General features: G+C 34.9%; 2 pseudogenes; both read right to left on the bottom strand.

Annotated features, from left to right (window-relative positions):
* Positions 1–5,407: 5,407 nt before the first annotated feature.
* Positions 5,408–19,737, bottom strand: part of LOC107035347 (olfactory receptor 8K3-like) — a 47,148-nt pseudogene continuing 32,818 nt past the window's right edge.
* LOC140694512 (olfactory receptor 8K3-like) lies at positions 17,029–17,974 on the bottom strand (annotated as a pseudogene).

Raw genomic sequence — 19,737 nt, 5'->3', positions numbered from 1 at the left:
TTTGGTTGTTTAGAGAAAATAATTGTAAAATAATACTTGTATTTGAAGACATAAAAATAAAGTACTTACTAAGAAAAATAATTGGTTTTCAAATTTCTACGAATATAGATATAATGTCTATAGCCAAAATCTGCCTTCACTTATTTGTGTTTTAAATGGTCTGAAGAGTGATTGTAACATTATGATAAAAAATACATATTTGATCGATCTTCATCCTCCATTTTTGTACATTGTTCCTAACATCCTTGGAATTTACTAGGTGAGGAAAACAATAAAGGTGTCTTGTTATGTTTTGAAGACATAGCTTTGCAGAAATCATGATGTTAAGTATAGTAAAATTATATATGAAATTCAACCCCCAGGTAACAAAACATCAATTCCCCGCCTCTTTAGAAGTTTTGAATTGTGTTTCTAATTTTGCGATTATTTAACATTGCTATTTTTTGTTACGTTTTGAATAAGTAGCTCTCATTTTGCCTTTAAGTGTATAGTAGACACACAACAAATAAAAAATAGACAGAACAAGTGAGTCCTCTAACTTTTTCCTTTTTTATTTTTAAAATTCTTTGGCCTGTTCTAATTTCTTTGCCCTTCCATTTATAGTTTGGAATCACCTTGTAGATTTCTCCCATTAATTAATAGGTGTTTCACATCTTAAAAATACTGTGGCTTCCAATCCATGAGCAAAATATAATTCTCCATTTACACATCTTCAGTTTGTTTCATCAGTTTTGCTGTGTTCAACAGGTAGAGCTTGATCATATTCTGTCAGATTTATAATAAAATCATGTATTTTTGGTTTTATTGTAATAATTTGTATAATTTTTGAAATTTCCAATTGTTTGTTACATATATTCAGAAATGCAGCAGAATTCTGTATGTTGGCTTTGCATACTGTGACTTTACTGTACTGAGTGATTAGTTCTAGTAACTTTTACAGTTTCATTTTCCACATAAACAATCATGCCAACTACAGATAGAGGCAATTTCACTGATTTGTTTCAAATCAGTATGTCTTTTTATTCTTTTCCTCACCTTATTCCACAGGCTGGGATCTCCATTATGATCTTTAATAGTTGTGAGAAAAACAGTCTTGCCTTTCTCCAGTTTTAGTAGGAAAATATTTATCTTTTCATAGTTGAGTGTGCTGTTCATGTAAGATTTACTGTAGATGTCCTGTATCATTTTGCAGGGAGCCCTTAGCTGTTTCCAGATTGTTGAGAGTTTAATTTTATTTCCTACTGTAAATGCACACTGAATTTCATAAAATGCTTTTTCTGCATCAACTGAGAGAAATCAAATTTTTTTCTTTATTCTGTTGATATGATTAACTACATTATTGATATTTAAATGTTGAACTAAACTTACATCCCTAAAATAAACCTTATTTTGGTCATCATGTATTATTAATTCTATATATTGGATTAAATTTACTAATATTTTATTGAAGATTTTTTATTACTATGATCTTGAGTTTACAGATTAGCAAGCTGTATTATTCTTTTCTTGTATTGTCTTTGTCTGGTTTCAGTGTGTCAGTTATAGTGACGTCAAAAATTTTGCTGGAAAGTGACCTCTTTTCTCCTACTTCTTGGAAGAAGAAAGTATGAATTTTTTTTCATTAAATATTAGTAGAATTTTTCAATGATACCATCATTTAGCCTCTGGTTTTCTTACGAGGTTTTTCTATTAATTCAATTTTTAAAAATATATATAGCTCTAAAATCTCTCTATTACAATTTAGTGTGTTTTATACTTTCAGTCTTTCAAGGAATTTGCCTGTATGGTCTCAAATTCATGGACAAAAGTTTGTTCATAATATTTCCGTTACACTTTTGATATTTGCAGGGGAGAGATGTCAGTAACAAATTTATTTAATTTTAATCTTATGGTAGTTTATGATGAAAAAAATGGGAAAATGAATATACATATATTCATGTACGACTGAAGAATTGTGCTGCACACCAGAAATTGACAGAACATTGCAAACTGACTATACCTCCATAAAAAAAGAATTATTTAATTTTAAGAGGCTCTACAGGACAGACAGAACAGCATGGATAACCCCACAGCAGAGATCTAATGACCCCTGGTTTCAGCCTCCATTGCCCCAGGACTTTTCTGTTTGAAACAAACTTGGGCACCAGAAACTAAACTGTATGCAGGAAAATCTCAGCTCAAGGAAGCCACCGGCTATAGGACCTCTCAAGTTTTTCAGCTTTGTTAGTAACATAGCCTCCTCATATGCTCCATGCAGCATACAATCATGTCAACCAGACTTCCATGCATCATTTTTGGAAGCATATTTTTATTTATCTATTTTTACATATAGTCCCCACAAATTCTGTTAATTTGTGAGTTAATTCTGGAAGTGAGTTCTATCAAGTAGAGGATCGTCAGGTGTTCTGTGGACTAGAAATAACTACACAAACTAACTGTTAAGGAATTTCTTCCACTTTTTTAACTTTGACTTTTGTATTTGCTACATATTCCTTAGATATTTTTGAAATGTTTATTACATCAATTTCTATAATGTTTTCTGTACAAGTTAAAATGCTGACCATTTAATAGAGCCCAAATTATCCAATGCCAAGTTGGGATTTTGTAAACAAAAACATATTACCCATAACTACAGTCCCTCGTATGTTTTATAACATTTCTTTCCCTGCACCCTGTATCTCTCAATTCTTTTTTACCTTCCTACAGTTTTTTTCTGGACACAAAGCTACTATATGTGTAACTTATCTAAAGCTAAAGGTACTACTTTCTCTAACAATGCGACCCCCAATTGTTTTTATGTTATGCGGCTTTTAGGTCAACCTCATATAATGTGTTCCTTGTGATTACTTTTTTCATAAGTTTTATTTTCATTCAGGTTATCAAGGGAAGTTACAGAGCCCCTGCTGTACCATACGGTTGCAGCACACTCAGCAAATCACATGTCAGTTAATATTGCCATGTCACTTTAACAGATTTTCCAAACCAAAGTACCCTCTTTTCCAAGATCATACATTTCTAGACCAAGAGAGTCAGTAGAGACAACTTTCAATAGACCTCAGTCTCAGTTTGTGGACACCATTATAACCCAGCAGCGAAGGCCAGGTCCCGCCCGCTTGGGTTTCCAGTCACCAGTGTGAGAGCCTAAGCCTGACCTGTAAGTCAGACTACCTTGCAAATGACACGTCAGCCAGTCCTTCCCTCCTGAGGGCTTGCTGTGCACATTTTATTTCATCAGGTTTGTGACAGTCACAGGACAACTGCAAATTTCCTCATCAGCTTTACAAGCAGACTGTGCAACACAGCCATGTTTCCTGGATGAGAGGTCTCTCTCTGGCCTCTGCCTCTATCTGGGTAGACATGCTCTTCCTACGATGGTGAACCTCCAGGAAAACCCTTCGGATGGAGCTGGCATGAGAAGTCTGGCCCTCAAGGGCCTCGAACCTCTCTTAGTTGTGGCCAGTCAGCTTAGCCGCTGAAAGTGTTGTTGCCACTGAGTATTTGCAGAAAGGAGTGACTTAATTTTAATCACACACTCCAGAGCATTATGTCACACCAGAGATTATTAGTGGTGCGTGTTCAATGGCGTACGATTCAAGGCTTCCTATAGTGGATAATATTTATTTTTTTGTTTTATGTGAACACAAACTGATAGAAGTCAAGGCTTCCCATAACTGGATATGCATTGCTATGCAAAACACAAGTTTGTTAGGATTTCACACAAAATATTTTAACCCTTATCATCAAGAAGCTAATGAAGGTAAGACTGCCTGTAAATACAATGTAAACTTCTGTTGAAATGTGAGATAGTAGGAAATGGAGAGGCACCACGTGCCCTTGTGATGGGCATGCCCCTCATATTTCCACTCACATATGCTAGAAATGAGAATAGAACCCCTCCCATTCCAGGACTTTGAGAGCTCGCTTCTTGATAGCATCACTGTCAGCTCTCCAGTGGTTGCTCTTTCTCCAGGGGATCCTGGGATATTTGTAGTACCGATTTGTTGTTTCTCACACTCTCCTTCTTTCCCAGTGACACCTTTCTCCAATGAAGAAACCATACGCATATGCAGTTTGACCCTTGGGAATATGATGGTTGTTGTGAGTCATTAAATACCTAATGAATTTCTTATTCTAAAGATAATACCATCTAATTTTCATACTCAAGCTTCTCAATTAGTATTGTTTCTCTCTCCCATTTTCAGGTACTCTTTCAATGGCACATTGTGTAGGTTTATCAGTGAAGCTTCTTTCCATGAATTTGGTAAATATTCCTGAGTTGTATGTTCCTTTCATCCTCCAGTCACTGTGCTGGGCAGCCTTTGGGTGTTTCCATGAGTCAGGGCAACACTCAATATGTGGTACCTTTTTGGGAAGGTGTTTTTCACATCTTGTTCTATATGAATGCTACACCCTAAAATACCATAGTACCCAAACTTTGCACCTGCATGTGACACTCAGCCTTTCCCCACTGTATCATTTAGGAGTACTGTCACCATGCATGTAATGGGTCATTTAACAAATCCTAGCTCAACAGAGCTTAATTTAAAAAAAAAGTGATCACATGTCATGCTTTATGGCTTTCATTCTTTAAGTAGTGAATAGTATTATAATCAATATATTCTCTTGTCCTTAAATTAATTTCTCAATTGGCTGAAGCTCACATAAAAAGCTTCTTCAAATTCTGAGAAGCAGAAGATGATGGAGAATGAATATTTCCCTCAAAGACTTCTCTTTTTCAGGAAAGAACATTTATCTCTTGTATTGTGCCTTACAGAATTCCTCCTACAAGTCATTAGTGGTATTTCTTAAAATGGAAACTCCCTGGTTTCCTTTTCAGCATGCATGCTCTCGAGAAGTTAATAGTAATTTTTGCCCTCCTTCAATTTATTACAGATCTACTTAGATGTTGTCTTGTCTTCACTTTGCTGTGGATTTCTATTTTAACAAGGATACAGAAACAACAGGAATATAACTTTTAAACATGGATAATTCCTTTTTTTTGTCAAAAAGACAGGAATATATTACAATCTCCTAAGACAAACTGCCAGTTATTAAAAAAAAGAACAACGACTTGGGGGAACAAAATGTACAAATCTGGGAGCTTATGAGGGACCACAAAATTTATCTTGTGATATCAACCAAAAGGATTGGTTGAGACAAAAATCATGCACCAAACAGAACCTAGAGATGTTTGGCGAACCTACTAGATTCATATACAGAAGTGAAGGAATTGATGAGTAAAAAAGTGGAATCCCATGTTTAAAATAAAGATATTTGATTAACCTAATATGACAGAGTACTTCAAGTCATCAAATACACAGATAAAACATAACAAGGAAGAGTGTGAAGGTTAAAACAGAAGTAAAAGAAAAGACTTAGACACACAGACACACACTCTACAATTTTATTCTAATAGATGAGAAAAATGCCAGAATCATTGACAGCTTTTTCTGGTCTATATCCACCTAACACATTCTACGGTATTATAACATTTACTTTACTTATGTATGTAATTGATAGTTCCCACTCAAGGTAGTCAAATATTTTTACTATTTTGTTTGTTAATTTATTTACAATAATTAGAAACACCTGGCATATGTAAGATAATCCATAAATATATGTTGAACTCATTTATTTCTTTTGGAGGCAAACATAGCAAAATTTAAAGTCCATAGCCAGTTTATAGGACTCATATTGCATGTAAACTTTAAGTTAGTTTTTTCCACATCCTTTGTAGGGCGTATTTTACATCTTTGTTCTTCAAGCTATAGATCAAGGGATTTAACGGGGATAATGAGGGTGTAAAATATGGAAGCCACTTTATCAGTGTCAAAGGAATGACTGGACTCTGGTTGCACATACATAGAAATCAAAGTCCTGTAGAACTCTGTGACCACTGTCAGGTGGGACCCACAGGTAGAGAAAGCTTTCCGCCTACCTTCAGCAGTGTTTATCCTGAGAATAGACTCAAAAATGAGCAGGTAAGACATGAGAACTATCAGAAGGGATGAAATCAAATCAAAACCAGCTAAAATCAGAATAATCATTTCAGCTTCATGAGTATTTGGGCAGTGTAAAGATATCAAGTGGAGACAGTCACAGTAGAAATGACTGATGACACTGTAGCCACAGAAGGACAAATGAAATATCTTTACAGTGACTATAAGAGATGCAAATGTGCTATAGAAATAGGGGACTGCCACCAGCACTCAACACACCCTTTGTGACATGATGACTGGGTAGAGCAGCAGGTTACAGATGGCCACATAACAGTCATAAGACATTGCCGACAGAATAAAAATTTCAGTAACAATGAAAACAAGAAAAAAAGCTAATTGTACAGCACAAGAATAATAAGAGATAGTATTGACCCACAACAAAATTTACCAACATTTTGGGTCCAACCGTTGTTGAATAACCTAGATCAGTAAGAGCCAGCTGTCTGTGGAAGAAGTACATGGGTGTCTGTAGCCTGGAGTCCACCATAGTGAGGATGATCACGCCCAAGTTGCCCACCACTGAGATCATGTAGATGATGAGGAGAGCCCAAATAACGGAGCCTGCATCTCAGGGTGGTTTGTGATTCCCATGAGAATGAATTCTTTCAGCACTGTTCCATTGTGTGTTTCCATCCAGGTTTTTCAGGAAACCTATTTTGAATAGAGACATCAGCATAGTCAACAGGTTTTATGTATTATCACCTGGGAGATATTTAGTGTGCAAGATAGTATAAATAAGATACATTTAAACTTTCCTATTTAGGATATTTGAAAATCAGCCCATCTACTACATATCCTAATGTGCATGAATACAGGTAGAAACAGAGACAAAGACAGTCACTGGTTTTCAAATAGAAGTTATTTAACTAACCTAAGAACATTTGTCAATGTCCAGAAGATTTGTTGGTTATCACAGCTGGGAGATGGGTGCTACTGGCATATAATGGCTATATATATATATGTGTGTGTATATATATTATAAAATAACCCATATCTGTCCCAAATATCAATAGTGCTAAGGTTGAAAAGCCAAGCTGATATAGATAGATGATAGATAGCTAAAGAGATACATACATACATACATACATACATGTAGATACATGTTAAAACCTAAAACTTTGAAGGTTACATATGTAAACAGTTATTGTGTTGTTCTTTTGGGTTTTCTGTTAGTCATTTACATAATTGCAATCACACAATGACATGTATAAATTACATTTAATTATATGACTCAATGCATGTGCCAATTATATAATCAACTATATTACACAATTCAACAAAAATTCTAATGGAAATGTAGACCCAGAAACTCCAAAAAGTATTGAATCCACTACTCAGCACATAGTTCTATAAAATCCTATGTATGAGTGACACAGGCGGAAACAATTAAGACACTTGGCACATACTAGACAGGTGTATAAATAAGAAAATTGTAACAGATTGCAGTGAGAATTGTCTTTATGTGAAGAAACATATGAGACGCTCTCTCTCACACACACACACACACACACACACATATAAAATCTCTGTTGTAACTCCATGTATAGATTATGTGAAGGGCTACCAGATTACATTTGGCAAATAATTTAACTTATATGAAACTTTATTGTCATATACAAAACTGATACATCCTCACAGGATGTTTGGGTGCAAAATATAAAGATTAAATAAGTCAATGTGTCTATACTACCTGGAAGTTAAGCATACAGTTTTTATTGTTTTTAATAGTGACAATAATTAAACTCATGGAGCATTTCTTTACATATTCATGGGTAAATTCTTCTGCACTGTGGCATCTTCTCTGTCAGGGCTATGATCAATGGGTGAGGAACAGGTCAAGTAGGATGGGATGCCTGTGACATACTCCAAGCCCTGCCCTTCCCCCTTCTCCGTGACTAAAATTGGACCACCAAGGTGCTATTATTTTGGAATTATTTATCTTCCAAATGCCTTAGCTATTTTAGAGAAATATGAATGTAAGTTTATTTTGATATAAATTTCTTAAAATATTTGTCTTCCCCTGGGGGCATTTTCACCAAAATTGACATTTACTAACTTGCATGTAACAATTCAAGTGCAATTTATCATGCAAGAACCTAGAAGTATATGAGGAAGTTTGAGCAAACTGGAAGAAAGAAGAGTAATTTGCATTGTTTTTATTTATTGAATGTTATAAAAAAAAAACCTCCTTTGGATAAAGAAATATTGTACTTTAAATAAAGTGTTTGAAGTCCTTGTGTTACACAACAGTATAGATCTGAAATTATATACAATATAGAATGGCTGTGTGTGGGTCCTTGGTTTTTTCCTTAAATTCTAAATCTTAAGGCCACAGGAATTCCTTCAAACTGTGATATAATATAAACCACAGATAAACATTTTTATATGATCAAATAGAAATGTATCTGAATGTCCCTAATAATACACAGATCAAGAATTTACCAGAGTAAGGTAGATGGCAAATTAGGTAAGAGAATTATTAAATTTAAAATACTGTGAGCCTGAATGCTTTCCTTAAAAAAATAGAAATGATACTGCATACAATAAAAACTGCAGTGACAGTAGTGTCTGTTCTATAAGAAAATCAATAAAAACACATGCTTTTATAATATTAAATATGAAAGTGATTATATGAAATTTGCATTTAATGCACTTAAAATATTGCTTATAATTTTGTGACCTCATGATAGCCTGCCTTACCTGGATGCACACAACTCTTCTTATATCAGATGTATGAAATGGATATCAGTAGATAGTTATTTTAGAGAAATGTCTTCAATACATTTATTAAGAAGCAATATAAATCTTGTTTTTGTTTCTGTGTTTTCTTTTGAAAATATGAAAAGCTGAGAAACATCAGACTTGGTAAATTCCAATTTCCCTGTAAGGTAAGAAAAGATGAAAGTGATTATTTCTCTCTCTCTCTCTCTCTCTCTCTCTCATAAGCTTTAGCATTCTATGAAAAGATCTGAATAGCTTTTTCATAGTTTAACAACTTTGTTGAACACTGATTGTAATTTTTTTAAAGCTGTACTCCATGAGATAATCATATCTGCTTTCTGTCAGATCATTTGAAATTGAAAAACATGCTGAACATTCTACCATAACCATAAAACTGGGTCCTTTAAAGTCTGCTAATATCCCAATAACACTTTTCACATCTCAGTGTGCAGCAGAAGTCCCCTTTGTCCCTTCAAGGTGTCTGGAAAGACTCATACTTATACATTTATTTAAATAATCATTAAATATTAAATTATAATTGGGGGGCCACAAAAAAAAGCACCTAGAGCACTAATTAACTACAAATTTGGGAAGATATCAAAATGAGAGACAAAATATTCACAGCTTCTTAATTTTGCCAATTTCTAAAAATTCACATCTCTTTAGTGATGTCTCTTCATTTGCTCTCAGTTTTGGCCTCTGTTATATATGGAATTGTTTCTGTAAAAGAAATAACATGATGATGTCTCAAAGACACTTTTCAGCATTTAGTTGGTCAACCACTCAAAAAATTAATATGAAGAGGAAGGAAGAGGTATCCTATTCCAGCTCAGGTATTACAGAGTACTGGAAAGCAAAGAGAAATGCATCAGAAATGGCCTCATATTTCTCAGGCTTTGCCATTGGGCTAAAGTGAAATTTTGAAAATGTCACTTTAGCATTGATGATATTGGAAAGTTAAAAATGTCACATGAAATAGTCCATCGTTTTACATGTAATGATGCCTCTGTCTTGACTCCCTCGAGTGTTTCTTACACGGTGTAGTGAGAAAAATTCTTTCCCCTTTGGAGACTCTCCCTCAGGAAATGCCAAGCAATTTTTTGATTATCCCTAAAGTATTGAGAGCACAACAGAATGTCTGGAGATTGTCCTTTAATTGTCATGGGCAATTTGTTTCCATTGCCTTTTCTTTCTCTCCTTCCTTTCTTCCTTCCAGACTTCCTGTCTGTATTCTTTCCTCTCTTCCTCCTTTCTTCCCTGCATTCCATTTTTCACTCTTGGTTAAACCAAGCTCCTTTTGTAGCCCTAAAGATGCTCAATTAAAGTACTGTGTCTATCAGGCATGCCTGTCAGGAGTCAGCATCTCCACAGTAGTCTTCTTGAATGTATGATCGTGTAGAAATATTTAAACACTGCCTTGTTAACATTACTTACAAATTTTTAAGGAATTAAAACAATACATGATGCTGCTATGAGGTATTGCCTCCTGGATTTGTTGCCCATGTGATTGTTTTTACTTGTCCCTCAGAGACAGAAACTAGTCACTGTTACTTCTCATTTCATTCTGACTTTCTCTCCTAGGTCTGTTCACCACATCTGTGTTGCTGTTTTTTCCCTTTACTGCATAGTGCACTATTAGTTATTTCATTCTGTGCAGCCCCATTCCAATACAGACCTATTCCATCACCACAAGTGCCCTTCCCATTAAATTACTCCCAAAGGCAGCCTAAGAAAGCAAAGACCTTCATATGCCTCCAGGCGTAGAAGCACTAATCTGTGATAACAGGTAGGTGACAGTGGGTGGGACTTTCCCAGCACTAAGAAGGCAATTATGATCGAAATGACAAAGTCCCCTTATGGACTGAAAAGTTTTCTTGTGACTAACTTCCCGAAGAATTGGCAAAAGTGCTGCCTGTCATTTCATGTCTCTGGCCCAGCCAGTCATCCTTCCAATTTAAGCGGGACAACCTGCACCCTCTGGTGGCAGGAGCCTGGAGGAACATTCCCACTGGTTACAAGCTCTCAGGACACAAAAAAGGATGTAAGGAGGTTGGGGCCAAATGACATCCTTCAAAGTCCAGGGACCCCTGTTTCTGGGCTCTCAGATGTCTGCCTGTGACCCCCCAACACAGAAAGTACCTTCTTTACTGGGCATGTTTGCCCCAACAAACTAATAGCCCTGGGTAACACCTAACCTCACAGCTGCTGAGGCTGGCCTGTTTCAGCCGACCTTATGAGAGTCATAAACCCCACTGCCCTTCACAGACCCTAAATGTCTTACCTAACCTACAACCAATCAGAGCCTTGTGCACAAGCTGATCAGGCTCCTGTGACCCTCCCCTATGAAAGACCCCAGGAGCTGGCCCTCGGTGCTCACACAGGCCCCTCTCATCTGTGTGGCTGCTGTCATCTATTAGTTCCTTGTAAGCACCTTTACTCTTCTCCTCCTTCATCTTTGGTAGATTCTTTTACTGCCAGAGACACTGGCCCACTGTGTTCCCCAACAAGGAGTGTCGCTGAATGCAAGTTCTTGTGCCCAACTCACAGTGAGGCAAAATTGATCTAAACATTGGGGTCTGGAGCAGATCTGTTACAGGGCCAAGCAAGGAGAACTGGTGGCTCATGCTCAAAAGATGTGAAACTCCCTGACTCTTTGCAGGGTAGAGTTTTTATAGGTAAAATTGGGGGGAGAGCAACAGAGTGTGTTGCTCTCCTCTGATTGTTTGGTGGTGAGGTAACAGGTGTCCTAGGAACCTTGTGCTCAGCCTGAATTTGCCATCCTCCACCTGTTTGGGGGCCTTAGTTCCTGCAGAATAACACAAAGGTACATTATTATGTGCAAATGCCCCTTGAGGAGGAACCAGGACACTGCTTATCTGTGCACTGTTGTTTCTTGGCTGCTTCTCTTTTGTGTCTGTGTTCCCTCACTTCCCTGGTTAGCAATTGCTTGAATCTACCCTTTGGAACCCAGGGAAGGTCTAGGAGGCTGAAGTCTTTTCCCTACAAACATGGGATGGGGAAACAGAAAGGCTTTTGTATCCAAGAGGGACCCACTGGGTCTTGCTCTGTTTTAAGAGACCATCATTTATAGATTTTCCTCCTTATGGTAAACAGCACAAAAGACAGAGACAAAGGAAAACAATGAATATTTCTGGGAAGCTGACAATCAGTAATAAACCAAGGGCATCCGAAACCAAATTCCCACAGGTCAGAACTCAAGGAACTAATTCTTAGAAATTCATTTTCTCATATCGAAATTTGGAAAAGAAGGGACCAGAGGAAAACTTTGCCTTCCTCTCTTATCTTGGCACTGCAGGCAGAGCTGGGAGAGTGATTTGGTAAGAATACTTACCTTTGATGGCTTTAGATCAAAGGATAAACTTAATTGCTTATTTGTCATCTTCATATGTTATTTGATAAAGCAATTGTTCAAATGTTTTACCCATTCTGGAGATATTATTATCTACTATTATTGTTTTGAGATTTCTCTATATATTATGGGACAAGCCTTTAATGAAATACAAACCTGAAAATAATGTTTTCCAGAATATAAACTGTTCTTACATCCTCTTAAGTGTATCTTTTGAAGAATAAAAGATTTAATTTTGAAGTTTTCTAATGTATCATGTTTTTATTTTATTGATTTTACTTTTGTTGTTTTATCTAAGAAGTCTTTACATTTCCCAAAGTCATGAATATTTTCTACTATGTTTTATCCTGAAATTTTTAGACTTTTCAGTGCTACATTTACATCAATGATACTTTTTTTGTGAATTTTTGTATGAGTCATAGACCCAAGTTCAATATTTTGCATACCTATATCTAATTAGTCCATCCCCATTTGTTGAAAAGTTCATCCTTTCTCCATGAAATTGCCTTTTTTCTTTTGCCTTGTAGAAAATTTGTTGCTCATGCAGGCACGATTCTGTGTCAGTTCTATCAATATTGTTTCATTGATCTGTTTGTCATGTCTTATACCAGTGCCACTTTTAAAAAATAACTATGGCTTTGGAATATGACTAGACATTATTTAGTGTTCTTTTATTGTTTGCATTACAACTTTACTTCTTTTTTAAAAGTTAATTAAGCTATTCTAGTTTTTTTTTTTTGCATTCATTTATGTATTTTGGTTTCAATCCCTTTTCAATTTCTACCAAAAAAAAAAAAAGCCTGTTTGGATTTTTATTGGGTTTGCATTAAGAAAAATGTAGTATTTTAACAATATTAAATAACCCAGAAAATAATTATGGTATGGCTCTCATTTATTTAGTGTTAGTCGTCTTTAATGTTTTACAGAAAAGTTTCCTAACTTTTAGTGTACAGGACTTACAATTTTTTTTCAGATTTATCTTTAAGTATTTTACAGTTTTGATGCATTTGTAATGGGTACTTGAAAATTCCATCTCTAATTTTTTATTGCTTGTGTACAGAATTTTAAAAAATGTATATGGATCTTTCTTCTGAAATCATGCTAAATTCTCATTTTAGTTCAATATTTTCTACAGATTCCATTAGATTTCCACCTCTATAATCTTGTGCTGTATCAATAAATAACAGTTTAACTTTCTGCTTTCCAATCTGACATTTTCTCTTCTTTTTCCTTGCCATATTGTGTTGGGCATGTCAAATAAAAACAAAAACGCAAAACCTAAAAATTGAGAATTCTGTTTTACTCAGCAGACTTGCTGAGGACCTAAGCCTGAAAGACAGCTTCTCAGATAGTTCTGAGGGACTGCTCTGAAGTTAAGGAAGGAGCTAATACATATAGGAGCTTTTGGTAACAAAAACCAGGTAGTCGGGAACAGCAAAAGATTACTTTGAATTAAAGGGAAACAGACATCTCAAATTAATGAATTTAGTGCTTTCCTATGTATGGGAAAGATGCCGGAGGCTGGGCTAATTGAAATCATTACTTTGATGTGCACCTTCACTACCCAGGGTCAGTATCCTGCTCTTCTGCATCCTGAGTCCCCTCAGGGCACACAGCTAGGGGTGGCTGCAGTGGCTGATGGCTTGAAGACTGCAACATCCTTTGTTTGGTGATATGGCAGGGGACATACTCACTCACAGATATAACCTCCAGTACCATTCGAATGTAGTTGAAAAGAAGAGGCTTACTTGCCTTTGTTCTGATTTAGTGAAAGTGTATTTGAGTTTTTAACATGATATGTGATGTTCCCTGCAGGTTTTTCATTGGTTCCTTTATCATTTCAAAGGAGTTCCATTTATTCTAGTCTGGTCAAAGTTTTTATTCCTAAAACATAATGAAACTGTAATATGTTTTGCTGAATTTATTGAGATGTCAGAAAACTTTTCCTTTTTATTTTCTTAATATGGTAATTTTAATTTTGAATGATAAAACCCATTTCTGGGAGAAGGCTAACATGGTACATTGTTGGTTTTACATATTGCTAGATTCAATTTGCTAGAATTTTTATTAAAATTGTTGCTTTATGGGCATAACTTATACTGCTGTGTTTTCTTGTAATGCAATATTAAATTCTAATATTCTTCACAATATCAAATGAACAATTTCAGTTGTGTTCCAATTTCTGATTTAATTTTTATATTTTGTGTAAAAATATACAACTTACTTAGATAAATTTTATATGTACTTAATAATGAAATAGAAAATAACCTTTAAAATGAATAATATATAATAAAAAATTTGTAAATCTTGGAGCATTTTGGTCTTCCTTATGGTTTATCATTTGAAGGAGTATAAAAGCCACACCAAGATTTATTTTAGAAATGAGAGATTGTGTTATGTTTAGTCATAGTTTATTTGTTTTTCAAATCCACATATTACAGGCTTTTGTTTTTCCCTTTCTCTTACAAGAATGTTAATAAATAGTCTTTGAAAATAACTTGAGGACATGACTAAAAAGTATTAACTAAACATTTTCATAATCATAGCAGTCACCAATAACTAATGTTAACATTTCACTGTATATCTGTCCAACGTACATTTTCTGGAAACCAAAAGTTATTTGTCTACGTTTATATTCACAAAGGTTGTTGCTTCAAAACCACCTCTGGGCCCTGAGAGCCAGATGGAAACTTGGAGACAAGAGTTTTGGGGGAAAAAAGAACAGCTTTATTGCTTCACCAGGCAAATGCCTTAGAGATGTGCATCTGTTTTGAAGTTAAGGCCTTGAAGTTTTAAAGAAAAACTAGATGAAACAGAAAAGATCATAATAGCCAGGTGAATTATAGGCTGCTGCTACATTTCTCTTAACCTTGATGAATCTTTCTGGCATCATCAGGGAACTGAGGAGGGTCTGACCATTCTTCTGAGATTATCTATCAGCTCATGACCTTCTTCCTGGAGTGTAACCTCTGGGTTAAAACTGTTGTAAAGAATGTAAGGGAGAAATTTGGGGATTGCTTAGCACAAGCAATAAGAGAGAGAGAGCAAATTGCTGGATTTCCTAGAAAGAATCCACAAACAGTTTTAACATCAGGGAAGTTAGTTCATTTCCTACTCCTTCAAGTTCATACTCTGTACATATTTTTTCCTAACAATTAAAATAATCAACTATATAAACACTTTATTAATATTTAATCTCATTTGCAAATATACTTCTAATATATTTATTCCAGTGATTTATTCTTATTCAAATTTGATTGACTACATAGAAAACTATTCCACGATGGTGGACAATCAGCCCAGTCTCTCTATTATGTAAATAAAGTTTCATAAATGTTAAAAATATTAAAATTAAACAAAAAGGTGGAAATTTAGAAGGGCTAGAAGATATTTATTCAGAAGCATAACATATGAATACAATTGCTACATATCTCACTACATTTTCACTAGAAATACAATGTAGACCAAGTCATGGCATTCTCTCCTTTGCTTCCTACAGGGAGTTTATCAAGCCAAGGCAGTCAAACAATAGGTCCTAATAAAAGATATTGCACACTCATAGGAAACAATATTAAACCCAATAAGAGGCAAAAAACCTAGTTGAATAGAGAAGATCTTTCTTGCAAAGATACAAAAATGAAGAAGAAACAATTTTAATACAGTAATTTTGCTTTTCAGAAAGATAAGGAAATGTAGCAATCCTACTAGTTTTTTTAAATTTTATTTTTTTAATTTATTTTTTTAATTTTTTTATTGAATGATAGTCATTTTACAATGTTGTGTCAAATCCTAGTGTAGAGCACAATTTTTCAGTTATACATGAACATATATATATTCATTGTTACATTTTTTTCACTATGAGTGTAGCAATCCTATTAGACAAAACATACAGTTAGAAATCAAGATTCCTATAAAATGAAAATAAACATTTTTAAAATTGGAAGCTTTCATGGAGGACTTCAAGAAATTTCTCCTTCTTTCCTTCCAGCTTTACTGACATAATATGATGTAAGTTTAATCAAACATGTTGATTTGACCCACTTATATAGCAATAAGATTACAATTTAGCATTAGCTAACATCTCAGATCACACGATCACCATTTTCTTTTTTTGTGGTGAGAATTTTTAAGACCTACTCTCTTAACAACTTTCCAGTACACAGCACAGTACTGCTAATTACAATCAGGAAAATATATCTTAATTGGTATTTCCACTGCTATACAGACACAGACTGACTTAGATTATGAAGATGTCATGCTGACTTTTGTGAGTTACTGAATCCCAGAGTAAGTTGAGCTAATAAACTTTGCAGGACTTAGATATGAAAACAACTGCACTGATGAAAATAGAACAGGATCCTAAGATCCTCCATGTGGTATGGGAGCATCTGAATGAAGTTAGATGATTGATGTGTTCAAATCATTCCACTACAATAAGCCTCTTTGAAACCATGATAAGTTCAAGTTTAACACATGCCTTACAAGAGTATGAAGCCAAAACAGAAGGGTATACTTACACAAAAACACATGCACCTGCCCAAATATACATGTAGACACTGGAAACTTTATTCTAATAGTTGAAAATAACAATAATCATCTGAACTCCTCTTCTGTACCTACTATTCATCCTCGCACCCATCTGGTATACCCAATCTCCTTATCTGCTCTTAGAGTCTGTAATGTCCTCATGCATTCTGAGGTATGATAAAATTTACTTAATTATATTTATAATTCATCTTTCTTCATCAAGGAAAGCAGATAGTGTTTGCACTTTTGTGTGCCAATGTCTGTACAATGCATAGAAGTGTGACTGCCACATAGAAGACCATCTCTGTATGGGTTTTGAACATATTTGTGCTTGTTACTCCTTTTGGAGACAAATGGACCAAAGTTTGAAACCCACAAACTAATGCATAGGATTCCTACAGTACATAAACTTTAAGAGAAAACATTGCATAGTTTTTTCCACATCCTTTGTGGGGCACATTTTACATCTTTGTTCCTCAAGCTATAGATCAAGGGATTTAACATGGGGATGACAAGGGTGTAAAATATGGAAGCCACTTTATCAGTGTCAAGGGAATGACTGGACTCTGGTTGCACATACATATATATCAAAGTCCTGTAGAACACTGTGACCACTGTCAGGTGGGACCTACAGGTAGAGAAAGCCTTGTGCCGACTTTCAGTAGAGTTCATCTTGAGAACAGATTCAAGAATAAGCAGGTAAGACACAAGAACTATCAGAAGGGAGAAAATCAAATTAAAACCTGCTAAGATCAGAATAATCAGTTCAATTTCACGAGTGAGCAGAGCAAAGATATCAAAGGGAGACTGTCACAGTAGAAATGCTTAATGACATTGTAGCCACAGAAGGGTAAATTAAATATCTTTGTGGTGACTAGAAGAGAAACAAATGTGCAATAGAGATAGGGGACCGCCACCAGCACCCAACACACCCTTCATGACATGATGACTTTGTAGAGCAAAGGGTTACAGATGGCCATGTAGCGGTCATAGGACATTGCCACAGAATGAAAAGTTCACTAATGATGAACACAAGAAAGAAAGCTAGTTGTGTAGCACAGAAATAATAGATTTTATTTTGATCTGCAACAAAATTTACCAACAATTTGGGTCCTATGGTAGTTGAATAATCCAGATCAGTAAAAACCAAGTGCCTGAGAAAGAAGTACATGGGTGTCTGTAGCCCAGAATCTACCTTGGTGAGGATGACCATGCCTAAGTTGCCCACCACTGAGATCACACAGATGACAAGGAAGAGCCCAAATAACAAAGCCTGCAGCTCAGGGCAGTCTGTGATGCCCATGAGAATGAATTCACTCAGCACTGTTTGATTGTAGTTTTCCATATGGGTTTTATCAGAGAATCTATTCTGAATAGAAACATCAGCAGTCAATGACATCATGTAGTACAATTTGGTGATTTTTTTTAAGTGTACAAAGCTGACATAAAGACAATAAATCTAAAAGTATATTTTAAGCACAATGAAAAAATCCACCTCCTATAAATAAAACATACAAACAGAGAAATAATAAAGAAACAGAGATAAATATACAGTTGGAAATAGAGAGAGATTTGTAGTTTTTAGGCATTTTGGTTGTTACCACTGGAGGTGGTTTGAGGCCAGTAAGGCTGGTACTTATCCTAATATTTTATGGCAGCCCTCAACAGCAAGGAATTATACAGCCCAAAATGCCAAAGAGCTACATTATCCAACCCTGATAATATGTGTAGATATGGATATGGAATGATATAAAAGTAGATGAGGGAAGCATTTCTGAAAAAAATGATATAACTTTTAGATCTTGTTTTAAAAGTGAAGGTAAATTTTTCTATTGCCTTTTATATAATGACAATCATATATTTACAAAGTTAAAATCACTTAATATTACATCATATGTGTGCTAATGATATCAAAATTAAAATAAAAATTCCAATTGTGTGTGGAAACATTTAGAAGCTCATGCTTTAAAAAAAATGTTCATCTGAACATCCTTATATCTACAGGTGAGACAGGATAAAACAATTAACATCCTTGGCCAATATCAGACTGAGATGTAAATAAACATAAGGAAATTCTAACAGAGCATAGTCCACACTTTTGTCTTTATACAGGGAAATATTCCATGAAATATACATAGGTTGATATAATCTCATATATACCTATACTTTTTGCATATACAAAACTGTACTTTGGGCAAATGTTGTAAAGTATCTTAATCTCTTTGTACACATTAGCAAGATCAACTTTTTCTTGCAGGGCTGTTGGGAAGATAAGTGATAATTAAACAGTTAAATGTAGTTATAGTGGTACCTGAAACTATCCCTAAAATGCAAAGGAATTTTTGTATTTGTTTTTAATTTCTTAATGGAAAGAGCATGATTCTGGAAATGGATTATCATTATACATGTACATGTACATTCTTTTTGAGTGACTTAACTTTTCTGTTAGGGGTATGATGAGGAATAGATGGAGAACTTTGTTATCCAGCTAACAGTTCCAAGTGCCCCCCACCATGCTGCATCTCCATGGCTACAATGGGGATCATCCATGTGCTCTTGTTTTGCATAATTTATCTTCTATCTCACTTAATATTATTAATATACATTTATCTAACACAACATATTTCCTTCTCCCCAAGTGCACTTTCATGATAACTGACATATACTGAATCATTTAAACATGTAAGGTATGTTTTGCTATGAAGGAACCTAAGTTAGTAGGAGGAAATTGAGCAAATTAAGAGAATGTGATGTCCCTTGAAATTGGTTTCATAGAATAAAGTTTCATAAACATATCCTTTGAATAAAGGGATTCTTTACTTTACAGAAAAAAAGTTCTAAAATCACTGTGTATTACACAACATCATACTGGAAAAATAAAATAAAAAGATAAAATACCAAGAATATTGTATAATTCTAGAATGTTATTTTGCCTGCCTTTACATTAAGGCCACAAAGTATAGCATTTAATGCAGACATATATAAATGTGATTAAGTAAAGATGTATATGAATATTCCAATTAAGCCATTAAAAATTTTAAAAAAACTAGAGTAATACCAGAATAGAATGGGGGTGGCTGGCTAAAGAAAAATAATTAGTGGTTTAAAAATTTGTATTAA

This window comes from Vicugna pacos, unplaced genomic scaffold, assembly GCF_048564905.1.
Source record: "Vicugna pacos unplaced genomic scaffold, VicPac4 scaffold_21, whole genome shotgun sequence".
NCBI classification, from domain to species: Eukaryota; Metazoa; Chordata; class Mammalia; order Artiodactyla; family Camelidae; genus Vicugna; species Vicugna pacos.
Note: the sequence above shows the minus strand (reverse complement) of the source record. Positions and strands in the feature narration are given on the sequence as shown.